General features: G+C 46.6%; 1 long non-coding RNA gene across 1 annotated transcript; it reads right to left on the reverse strand.

Annotated features, from left to right (window-relative positions):
- Nucleotides 1-4,953: 4,953 nt before the first annotated feature.
- Nucleotides 4,954-5,517, reverse strand: LOC132112288 (uncharacterized). The gene is made up of 2 exons (XR_009424923.1): nt 5,274-5,517; nt 4,954-5,123 (listed from the first exon to the last, which is right to left on the reverse strand). It is a non-coding gene; the product is annotated as an uncharacterized LOC132112288 (long non-coding RNA).
- Nucleotides 5,518-12,117: the final 6,600 nt, after the last annotated feature.

Below are 12,117 nucleotides of genomic sequence, written 5' to 3' on the forward strand. Positions count from 1 at the left end.
AGACTGTAGATGCTTGTGAATTAGTATGGCTTTGCTATAAGAGCTGTTGGCAGTGCCACAAGGATCTGTCCTGGGTCCTCTGCTATTTTCAATATACATGTTGCCCCTTGTAATATTATTAGAAAATACGGGACTAGTTTCCACTGTTATGATGATGATACTCAACTATACATATCAACGAGACCTGATGAAACTTCTAAATTATCTAAGGTCAGCTAATTCTCAGCACATAGAGACTCTTTCACCTAAATATCACACTATACGTACAGACTGTGTCTGTTCCCCGAACTAGAAAATACAAAAAAACGTCCAAACCAAGTTAAGATTAACAATTTAATTGAGGTTCAACAAATAAAAAACAGATGCAATATGGATAAACAAATGATAAAGCTTGGCTTATTGAATATCAGATCCCTTTCTACGAAAACACTTTTTGTAAATAATATGATCACTGATCATAATATAGATGAGCTTTGTTTGACTGAAACCTGGCTAAAACCTGATGATTACATTATTTTAAATGAGTCCACCTCCCAAGATTACTGTTATAAACATGAGCCGCGTCTAAAAGGCAAAGGGGGAGGTGTTGCTTCAATTTATAACAACATTTTCAGGATTTCTCAGAGGGCAGGCTTCAAGTATAACTCATTTGAAGTAATGGTGCTTCATATAACATTATCCAGAGAAACAAATGTTAATGATAAATCCCCTGTTATGTTTGTACTGGCTACTGTATACAGGCCACCAGGGCACCATACAGACTTTATTAAAGAGTTTGGTGATTTTACATCCGAGTTACTTCTGGCTGCAGATAAAGTTTTAATAATTGGTGATTTTAATATCCATGTTGATAATGAAAAAGATGCATTGGGATCAGCATTTATAGACATTCTGAACTCTATTGGGGTTAGACAACACGTTTCAGGACCTACTCATTGTCGAAATCATACTCTAGATTTAATACTGTCACATGGAATTGATGTTGATAGTGTTGAAATTATTCAGCCAAGTGATGATATCTCAGATAATTATTTAGTTTTGTGCAAACTTCATATAGCCAAAATTGTAAATTCTACTTCTTGTTACAAGTATGGAAGAACCATCACTTCTACCACAAAAGACTGCTTTTTAAGTTATCTTCCTGATGTATCCAAATTCCTTAGCATATCCAAAACCTCAGAACAACTCGATGATGTAACAGAAACTATGGACTCTCTCTTTTCTAGCATTTTAAATACAGTTGCTCCTTTACGCTTAAGGAAGGTTCAGGAAAACCCCAGGTATTTATTCAATACAGTGGCTAAATTAACGAAAAATAAAGCCTCAACAAGTGTTGACATTTCCCACCACAGCAGTAAAGACTTTATGAACTACTTTACTTCTAAAATCGATACTATTAGAGATAAAATTGCAACCATTCAGCCGTCAGCTACAGTATCGCATCAGACCGTGCACTATAGACCCCTTGAGGAACAGTTCCACTCATTCTCTACTATAGGAGAGGAAGAATTGTATAAACTTGTTAAATCATCTAAACCAACATGTTAGACCCTATACCATCTAAGCTCCTAAAAGAGGTGCATCCAGAAGTCATAGATCCTCTTCTGACTATTATTAATTCCTCATTGTCATTAGGATATGTCCCCAAAACCTTCAAACTGGCTGTTATTAAGCCTCTCATCAAAAAACACAACTTGACCCCAAATAACTAGTTAATTATAGACCAATCTTGAATCTCCCTTTTCTGTCCAAAATACTAGAAAAGGTGGTATCCTCACAATCATATTCCTTCTTAGAGAAAAATGATATATGTGAGGATTTCCAGTCAGGATTTAGACCATATCATAGTACTGAGACTGCTCTCCTTAGAGATACAAATGATCTGCTCTTATCATCTGAACGTGGGTGTATCTCTCTATTAGTTTTATTGGATCTTAGTGCTGCGTTTGACACAATTGACCACAACATTCTTTTGCATAGACTTGAACACTTTGTTGGCATCAGTGGAAGTGCATTAGCATGGTTTAAATCGTACTTATATGACCGCCATCAGTTCGTAGCAGTGAATGAAGATGTATCATATCGATCACAAGTGCAGTACCTCAAGGCTCAGTACTAGGGCCGCTACTCTTCACGCTTTATATGTTACCCTTGGGAGATATCATCAGGAAACATGGTGTTAGCTTTCCCCTTTAATGCTGATGATATTTAGCTCTATATTTCTTCGCGGCCCGGTGAAACACACCAGTTTGAAAAACTAATGGAATGCATAGTCAATATAAAAAACTGGATGACAAAAAATTTCTTACTGCTAAATTCTGAAAAAAAAACCCAGAGGTGTTAATTATAGGACCTAAAAACTCTGCTTGTAATAACCTAGAACACTGTCTAAGACTTGATAGTTGCTCTGTTAATTCTTCGTCATCAGTTAGGAACCTAGGAGTGCTATTGGATCGCAATCTTTCCTTAGAAAGCCACGTTTCTAACATTTGTAAAACTGCATTTTTCCATCGCAAAAATATATCTAAATTATGGCCTATGCTCTCAATGTCAAATGCAGAAATGTTAATCCATGCATTTATGACCTCAAGGTTAGATTATTGTAATGCTTTATTGGGTGGTTGTTCTGCACTCTTAGTAAACAAACTACAGCTAGTCCAAAATTCTAGAGTTCTTACTAGAACCAGGAAGTATGACCATATTAGCCCGGTCCTGTCAACACTGCACTGGCTCCCTATCAAACATCGTATAGATTTAAAAATATTGCTTATTACTTATAAAGCCCAGAATGGTTTAGCACCTCAGTATTTGAATGAGCTCCTTTTACATTATAATCCTCTACGTCCGCTACGTTCTCAAAACTCAGGCAATTTGATAATACCTAGAATATCAAAATCAGCTGCGGGCGGCAGATCCTTTTCCTATTTGGCACCTTAACTCTGGAATAACCTACCTAACATTGTTCGGGAGGCAGACCCACTCTTGCAGTTTAAATCTAGATTAAAGACCCATCTCTTTAACCTGGCTTACACATAACATACTAATATGCTTTTAATATCCAAATCCGTTAAAGGATTTTTAGGCTGCATTAATTAGGTAAACCGGGAAAACTTCCCATAACACCCTATGTACTTGCTACATCATTAGAAGAATTGCATCTAATATTTGTCTGTTTCTCTCTTATTCCCAGACCAGGACAACTAGAGCCCCAGATACAGATCCCCTGTAAAGACCTTGTCTCAGAGGACCACCAGGACAAGACCACAGGAAACAGATGATTCTTCTGCACAATCTGACTTTGCTTCAGCCTGGAATTGAACTACTGGTTTCGTCTGGTCAGAGGAGAACTGGCCCTCCAACTGAGCCTGGTTTCTCCCAAGGTTTTTTTCTCCATTCTGTCACCGATGGAGTTTCGGTTCCTTTCCGCTGTCGCCTCTGGCTTGCTTAGTTAGGGTCACTTCGTCTACAGCGATATCGTTGACTTGATTGCAAATAAATGCACAGACACTATTTAACTGAACAGAGATGACATCAATGAATTCAATGATGAACTGCCTTTAACTATCATTTTGCATTATTGACACACTGTTTTCCCAATGAATGTTGTTCAGTTGCTTTGACGCAATGTATTTTGTTTAAAGTGCTATATAAATAAAGGTGACTTGACTTGACTTAAGCTAACAGAGTGTGTTAAAAATGTGTAAAGACTGGATGACCAATAATTTTCTCCTATTCAATTCAGAGTAGACAGAGATATTAATTATTGGACTAAAACACAGTACACAGAATCTTGTAGACTACAGTTTGTAACTAGACGGATGTACTGTTACTTCCTCTGCAGTCAAAAATATGGGTGTTATATTAGACAGCAACTTGTCTTTTGAAAACCATATTTCCCATATTACAAAAATAGCATTCTTCCATCTTAGAAACATTGCTAAGCTACGAAACATGTTACCTGTTTCTGATGCAGAAAAGCTAGTTCATGCATTCATGACCTCTAGACTGTACTATTGTAATGCACTTTTAGGTGGTTGTCCTGCATATTCATTAAACAAGCTACATGTAGTCCAAAATGCAGCAGCTAGAGTCCTTACCAGGTCAAGAAAATATGATCAAATTACCCCAATTTAACAGTCTATCATTGGCTACCTATTAAGTTCTGTATCAATTTCAAAATAAGGCCCTAATTGGTTTAGCTCCTGCGCACCTAACTAGCCTTATACTAAGTAGTAAGTAGTAGCCCTTTATTGTCACTAGTCACAAGTACCAGCAAAATTAGCCATCAACCTGTCCATACATACATACATACAATATGACAACGGGGTAGACAGGACAGGATGACAGGGTATTTTAGGAAGAAATACAGCATAACATTAGGGAAGTGAGGAAAAAAAAACAACACCCAGACTATGCTCCTTATGGGAGCACAGTATGGGAACAGGAAAAACACGTCAGCACAAAAGCACATAATCAGTACACCATAGACACAAGACTTTGCAACTGGGGACGGAAATTGGGGGGGTCGAGGTAATCCAATGCAGGCAAACAGCCATCCGGTCCTGCAGCTAAAAAGCGCTGGCAACAGACTCGCTTGCCAGACTGGCGGATCAAAGCGGCGAAGGCGGGGGATGGGGGGTGGGGGGGTGAATGCATATCTGTATATGTGTAAGAGTTTGTGTATTTGTAGGCCTGGAGAGTTGCGATTCTCTCTAGATGCCTCAGTCCGCAGATTTTACAGCGTCACAGCAAGTTGCCAATGCAAGCCATTGCCTTGCTCAGGTCCTAGACAGAGTCAACAATCATCAGGTGTCTGTGGGAGAGGGGGGAGGAATGCAAGAGAGTCAAGCTGCCCTGCTTGCCCGGGAGATATTTGTCATCCAGCCAAGAAAGCTGGTAAAGAAAGCCAAACGAAGATAAGATACCAGTTGTTTGGTCTAGTAGCCGCATTCCTTTTCACGGTCACTATGATTGTTCATTGTCCATTTGTCTCCAAATTCTCCAATTTCCTTTCCAAATCCGTGAGCTTCTTCGTGATGTTATCCATATTGCGGTTAATAGTCTCAGTCTCAATGCTGACCGCTCTGCCCACTACTTCAATCATGACGGGCAGCCTTGTGAGACTTTGGACAGCTGTTCCCGTCTTCTGAATTTTTCGATAACCCAGGGCAAAGCCTAATCCAATCAGCAAAAGTCCTGTTATCATGGTTCCGAATAGGTAGATGTCTTCAATGTCCTCCACAGAAAGAGCCGCCAGACACACAACCCGCCACCTCTCCCACGCGTCCATCGTGTAGCCAGCTGCGAACATTCCGTCAGGGCAGTCAGGTTCCCCCGAACCCAAGCTTCTCGTCGAGAAGATGGTGTCAATTGCGTTGAGAGACCAATTAATCAAATCCATATTCCAGTTTAGGAGAGCAGTGCAGAGAGAGTCTCTCAAGTAGACAAGACAAGAGAAAAACAAGCGAAGCAGGGAAGGCAGGGAGGAGAGGAAAGAAAAATGCGACCGCCTCCGTTGAGAGCTGAAGAAGAAGAGGAGAAACCATGTTACAATCCATCACGCTCCCTAAGGTCACAAAACGCTGGATTTTGGTAGTTCCTAGGATAGCAAAGTCCACTAAAGGAGGTAGAGCTTTTTCGCATTTGGCTCCCAAACTCTGGAATATACTTCCTGATAATGTTCAGAGTTCAGACACACTCTCTCTGTTTAAATCTAGATTAAAAAAGCATCTCTTTCACCAAGCATTCAAATAATGCATCTCATAATCTTGAACTGCATTTATATCTGATCAAATGTGCATTTTTATTCTTTAGCTTTGGTTGTTTTTGCCATGGGACTGACATCCCATGGTAACTAGGATTTACACAAGCTCCAGTCTGGATCCAAAACACCTGAGAAGAGATGATGCTGATCCCTCAGAGGACCTCAGATGATGCTAAACCTGAAACAACATACAGAACTAAAAAAAATTGCTAGAAGTGTTATTGCATCATATAATAATTGCTATTTATAGTGTTCATTGTCTGTTTGATAATATCATGATCCGGTAACTGAACTTCCGTTAATTCACCACCAGAGATCATCATCCACAACACAGAATCTCACACTACACAGTACACCCTGGACTTTATTTCCCATGCTCCATTGCACCAATCACATTCACCTGATAACTATCACACCATGCACCTGAGACCAATCACACACACACACACACACACACACACACACACACACACACACACACACACAGCACATTCATAAGACAAGCTTTATAAGCATTGGACTTCCCCTCACACACTGCCGAGTATTGTTCTGCATTTATCCCTCCCCTAGCGATAGCAAGCCATTCCATGTTTGTTTTCATAGTCTTTTTTCCGTTTCTAGTTTTCATATTCTTGTTTCAGTTTATAGTTTTCATAGTCTTATCTTAGTTTCTAGTTTTCATAGTCTTGTTTCGGTTTCTAGTTTTCATAGTCTCGTTTCAGTTTATAGTTTTCATAGTCTCGTTTCAGTTTCTAGTTTTCATAGTCTCGTTTCAGTTTATAGTTTCCATAGTCTCGTTTCAGTTTCTAGTTTTCATAGTCTCTATTCAGTTTATAGTTTTCATAGTCTTGTTTCAGTTTATAGTTTTCATAGTCTTATCTTAGTTTCTAGTTTTTATAGTCTCGTTTCAGTTTATAGTTTTCATAGTCTTATCTTAGTTTCTAGTTTTCATAGTCTTGTTTCAGTTTCTAGTTTTCATAGTCTCGTTTCAGTTCCTAGTTTCCATAGTCTCGTTTCAGTTTCTAGTTTTCATAGTCTTGTTTCAGTTTATAGTTTTCATAGTCTTGTTTCAGTTTCTAGTTTTCATAGTCTCGTTTCAGTTCCTAGTTTCCATAGTCTCGTTCCCTTTCGTGAGTACTCTCGTACTGCGTAAGCTAGCTTACGCTATGGAAAAGGTCCCCTTTTCTCGAGAATATGAAGCCAAAAATTATCCTTAATTTTTAAATAATGTAAAACGCAGTGCTGCAGCACAGCAGACCCAAGCGAAGCGGCTCGCGCGCTTATTGGCTGTGCTGCGGCAACTGCAGCAACCTATGGTGTGGCGGCGGAGAGTAACGAACCAATGGGGGCGCTTCGCGCCCATTGGACATCAGAGCGCGCCAAAATAGGCGTGGCTGGAACTATATAAGCCACCGCTTCACCATAGGGATCAGATTTCATCTCCTTCAGCGATCTCACCTGCACTTCGCTGTCTTCTCCGGAGAAGCCTCTACACGCCATCGAAAAGCCTCTCAGCGGGATAGCACTGCAACGCAGATCTGAGGACGTCGGCTCGTGCTTCATCTCGACGCCGCCTTCAGCACTCGCTTCCTGCTGCGCCATCCGGCGTGAATATATCCTTTTCAAAGCTAGTGTGTTTGCCGCTGCATCACACTTTTTTCCTCCAGAATTCGAGGCGTTGTTTCAAATGCCTCGGGCCTGCGCTTCCTGCCGAGGCCCTCTGCCCAGCGAGGACCGCCACATCATCTGTGTCTCCTGCCTGGGCCGCGAGCATGCTGAGAGCGCACTCTTCAAGGGCGGCTGCCCTGAGTGCGACGACATGGCTATATCGACCCTGCGGGCTCGATTAGCTCAAACCAGCCACGATGCTCCACCCGCTCCGCCTCTTCTCTCTCAAGTGCCGCGTAAGAAACGCCGCAATCAGAGAATGCCTGAGCATACTGCTACACGCGAACTCACGCCGGAACACTCCCCGCGTGCCTCGCCCGCTCTCTCTCCTTCGCCTGTCCTCTTCGTGGACGAGCAGCGCCAGTCCCTGCTCACCAGCGCCCCCTTCTCCTTCGGAGCGCCTGAGGCGGAAGAGGACAGACACGACAGCCTTTCTCTCGCCGCGTCGAGTAGTGAGGAATGGTCGGGCTCCATTGCGGACCCCCCCCCCCTCTACAGCACCCAGCTGCACCGGACAACGCGCTGATATCGACGCGGAGCTTACTCGCGTGCTTACAAGGGCTGTCAGCGACCTTCAGCTCGACTGGTCTCCTCCAGATGAGCACACTAAAAGCAGGCTGGATGAATGGTTCCTGCAGGGGCGCCCTTCGGCCCCTCCGCAAAGAAACGCCCCCTTCTTCCCGGAAGTTCACAATGAACTCACGAAGTCGTGGAAAGCCCCATTCTCCGCACGCTTGAAGACTTCTGTCTCGTCAGCGCTCTCCTCTGTCGACGGCGCCCGAGACCACGGTTACGAGAGCCTCCCCCCTCTCGAGGAGGCTATTGCTGCACACCTCTGCCCGCCCTCAGCCGCTGGATGGCGGTCGAAGCCTGTGCATCCATCCAAGCCGTGCAGCACCACCTCAGCTCTCGCTGGCCGAGCTTACACCTCCGCTGGTCAAGCTGCTTCGGCTCTACACACCATGGCTGTGCTGCAGGTTTTTCAGGCCAGACTTCTCCGTAACCTGGACGAGTCTGCCCCAGATACCTATGACTTTAAAGATCTCCGCAGCGCTACTGATCTAGCCCTGCGTGCGACAAAGACCACAGCACAAGCGATCGGCCGAAGCATGGCAAGCCTCGCTGTTTTAGAGCGACACCTCTGGCTCACGCTCACGGAGATGAAAGACGCCGACAAATCCGCCTTTCTCGACTCTCCTATCTCGCCTTCCGGCCTCTTTGGCCAGTCGGTTAAGGGTTTCGCTGAACGCTTCACTGAGGCTCAGAAAACGTCACAGGCAATGAGACACTTCCTGCCGAAACGCTCTAGCTCTGCTGCGGGACGCCGTAGAAATGCGCCGCCCCCTCAGACCTCGAAGCCATCGCAGCCAGACTTACAGTCTCGCCCAGCGACCAAAACCCAGCACCGCTCTCGCTCTACGAGCCGCAAACCGCCAGAGAGACGGGGACCTCGGCCCAGGATTGTGCTGAACCCCGAGCCTCCGAAGCCCTCCTGACCTTCGGGCTGAAAAGACCGTGGTTAAGTCCCGCTGCGGCCGGACCACCACACAAGAAACCTCACATGCTTCCTCCAATCCCCTCACTAAAGGCGGTTGGAGATGTCTATACTGCAGTAAACGAGCCTGTTACAATGCACGCACGCCTGCACACAAACGCCGTTTTCACGGCGACCTCAATAAAGCACAAAAAGAGCTTTTTCTATGTAGGCAGTGTGCCCACTACACAGTACGCACCCCTACATGTATACACACTCCCCCAAGTGTCACAAAGACTCACTCGGGTCTCCTTTCATGCCCACCTTCCCGCTCGCGCCGGAGGTGCTCTAAATGTAGCGCGCGTGCCCACTTCTCAGTGCGCAACCCTACAAATAAGCGCTGTCACCACAGTGTCACAAGCACAGCATACTCGAGCTACTGGTCCCCTCATAACAGGCGGCCAGTGCCCGAAGCACATTCAACCCATAGCCGCACGAGCCGCTGCATGGCAGGCCATCCCCGGCATATCAAATTGGGTTTTGAATATAATAAAACGAGGTTACTCGCTCCAGTTCGCTCGCAGACCGCCGCGCTTTCGCGCCGTGGTCGAAACGAAAGTGAAAAGCGAAATGACACACGTCCTTCGCGCCGAACTGATAAACCTTCTTGCAAAAGGGGCGATAGAAACTGTCCCCCCTGCGCAGCGCGAGTCAGGCTTTTACAGCCGCTACTTCCTCGTACCAAAAAAGGATGGCGGTCTCAGACCCATCCTAGATCTCAGGCGTTTGAACAAAGCGCTTATGACGCGATCGTTCAAAATGTTAACTACCAAACAAATACTCGCGCAAATTCGCCCGAGGGATTGGTTTTTCTCAGTGGATCTGAAAGACGCTTACTTTCACATTCAAATAGCACCCCATCACAGGCCATTCTTGAGATTCGCCTTCGAGGGGCAGACTTATCAGTACATGGTTCTTCCATTCGGCCTCTCCGTAGCGCCCCGTACGTTTACACGGTGCATGGATGCCGCTCTCGCACCCCTGAGAATGCGGGGAGTGCGAGTATTGAACTACCTCGACGACTGGCTAGTTTTAGCCCATTCCGAGGAACTACTGACGACACACAGATCCTGGATCCTCAGCCATTTAGAATGCCTGGGTCTCACGATCAACACTGTCAAGAGCGCTCTGTCTCCCAGCCAGAGGATTTCCTTTTTGGGGATAGACATAGACTCTGTGACATGTACAGCGCGTCTGACGTCACAGCGCGCTCTCACTATTCAGCATTTAGCCGTGTCGTTCAAAGCCGGGTCTCTTTACCCGCTCAAACGATTTCAGGAAATGCTAGGTCTGATGGCATCAGCCTCTGCGGTTCTCAAACTGGGCCTGCTGCGCATGCGCCCACTACAGCGCTGGCTGAGAGACCGTGTTCCAGCGCGCGCCTGGATTTCCGGCCGCGCGCGCATCAGGGTGACCCACGGCTGCATCACAGCTCTGGCCCCTTGGAAAATAGCCAACTGGTATCAGTTAGGCGTAAGCACGGGCGCTGTCTTGAAATGGAAAGTAGTCTCGACAGATGCATCCAACCTCGGTTGGGGCGCCCTGTACGAGGGCAGGTCTGCCTCCGGCCTCTGGTCGAGCCCGGAGCGACTGTTACACATAAACTGTCTGGAGATGATAGCGGTCGAACTATCCCTGAAAGCTTTCCTCCCATTTTTAAAGGGCCACCACGTTCTGGTCAGATCAGACAGCATGTCAGTGGTGGCCTACATAAATCGCCAGGGTGGTGTCAGGTCAGAAACCTTGCACACCCTGACCGAGCGTCTTCTGACATGGGCACATTACAATCTGCGCTCGCTAAAGGCAGCGCATGTACCTGGCATCCTGAACCGGGGCCCGGACATGCTTTCCAGGGCGAATGTTCCCCCTGGGGAGTGGTCTCTTCACCCACAGACGGTTCAGTTGATGTGGAGCATCTTCGGCAGGGCAGAGGTCGACCTCTTCGCCTCAGAAGACAACGCTCATTGCCCAATATATTTTTCAAAGAGCAGGGACGCGCTGGCCCTCGATTGGCCCAGACGCCCGCTTTATGCCTTCCCACCGGTCGCGATGCTACCGCAGGTCATCGATCGGGTCAGGAAGAGCAGATGTGCTATGCTGCTAGTAGCCCCACTCTGGACGACCCAACCTTGGTTCTCCGAGCTGATGCAGCTGTCCAGTACAGCCCCATGGCCAATACCGCTGCGGAAAGATCTCCTCACGCAGCTGAAGGGCGCGCTCTGGCATCCCCACCCCGAACTTTGGGCCCTTCATCTATGGCCCCTCAACGGGTACCCGGGAACCTCCCTGAGGGAGTGTTAAAGACCATTACGGAAGCCAGAGCGCCCTCAACCAGGCGCATATATGCGCAGAAATGGTCAGTGTTCTCCACCTGGTGCGGGACACGGAACCTAGACCCTCACTTATGTGACGTGACGGAGATACTCTCCTTCCTACAGGAGCGTTTAGATGCGGGCAGATCCCCGTCTACGCTCAAAGTGTATGTGGCAGCCATTGCAGCTTCTCATGCTCCGGTGGCCGGCCTATCACTGGGAAAAAACGAACTGGTCATTCGTTTCCTTAAGGGAGCTCGTCGGATGAACCCTCCCCGACCCCCTTCAATCCCTTCCTGGGACCTGTCTACGGTCCTAGAGGCCTTAAAGGGCCCCCCTTTTGAACCGCTTCAGTCTGTCGATATGAAGCTTCTTTCGTTCAAAACCGCTTTTCTACTGGCTCTGGCCTCAGTCAAGCGAGTGGGGGATTTACATGCGCTATCTGTAAGCGCTGACTGTCTCGAGTTTGGGCCTAATGACTCCAGAGTCATTCTCAGACCAAGACACGGCTATGTCCCCAAGGTGCTCTCAACACCGTTCAGAGCGCAGGTCATCTCGCTGTCAGCCCTTTCCTCGCAAAGCGACGAAACCAACGCGAGCTTCATCTGCCCCGTCAGGGCTCTTAAAACCTATATTGCGCGCTCCGCCTTATTCAGGAGGTCGGACCAGCTCTTCATATGCTTTGGTGGGCGCACCCGAGGTCTCGCCACCACGAAGCAAAGCCTATCGCGATGGATAGTAGACACTATCTCGCTGGCTTACAAATCTAAGGGCCTTCACTGCCCGTTCGGCATCAGAGCCCATTCCACCCGAGGTATGGCCTCGTCATGGGCGTGGTC

The sequence above is a fragment of the Carassius carassius genome, chromosome 2, assembly GCF_963082965.1.
Source record: "Carassius carassius chromosome 2, fCarCar2.1, whole genome shotgun sequence".
Classification (NCBI taxonomy): Eukaryota; Metazoa; Chordata; class Actinopteri; order Cypriniformes; family Cyprinidae; genus Carassius; species Carassius carassius.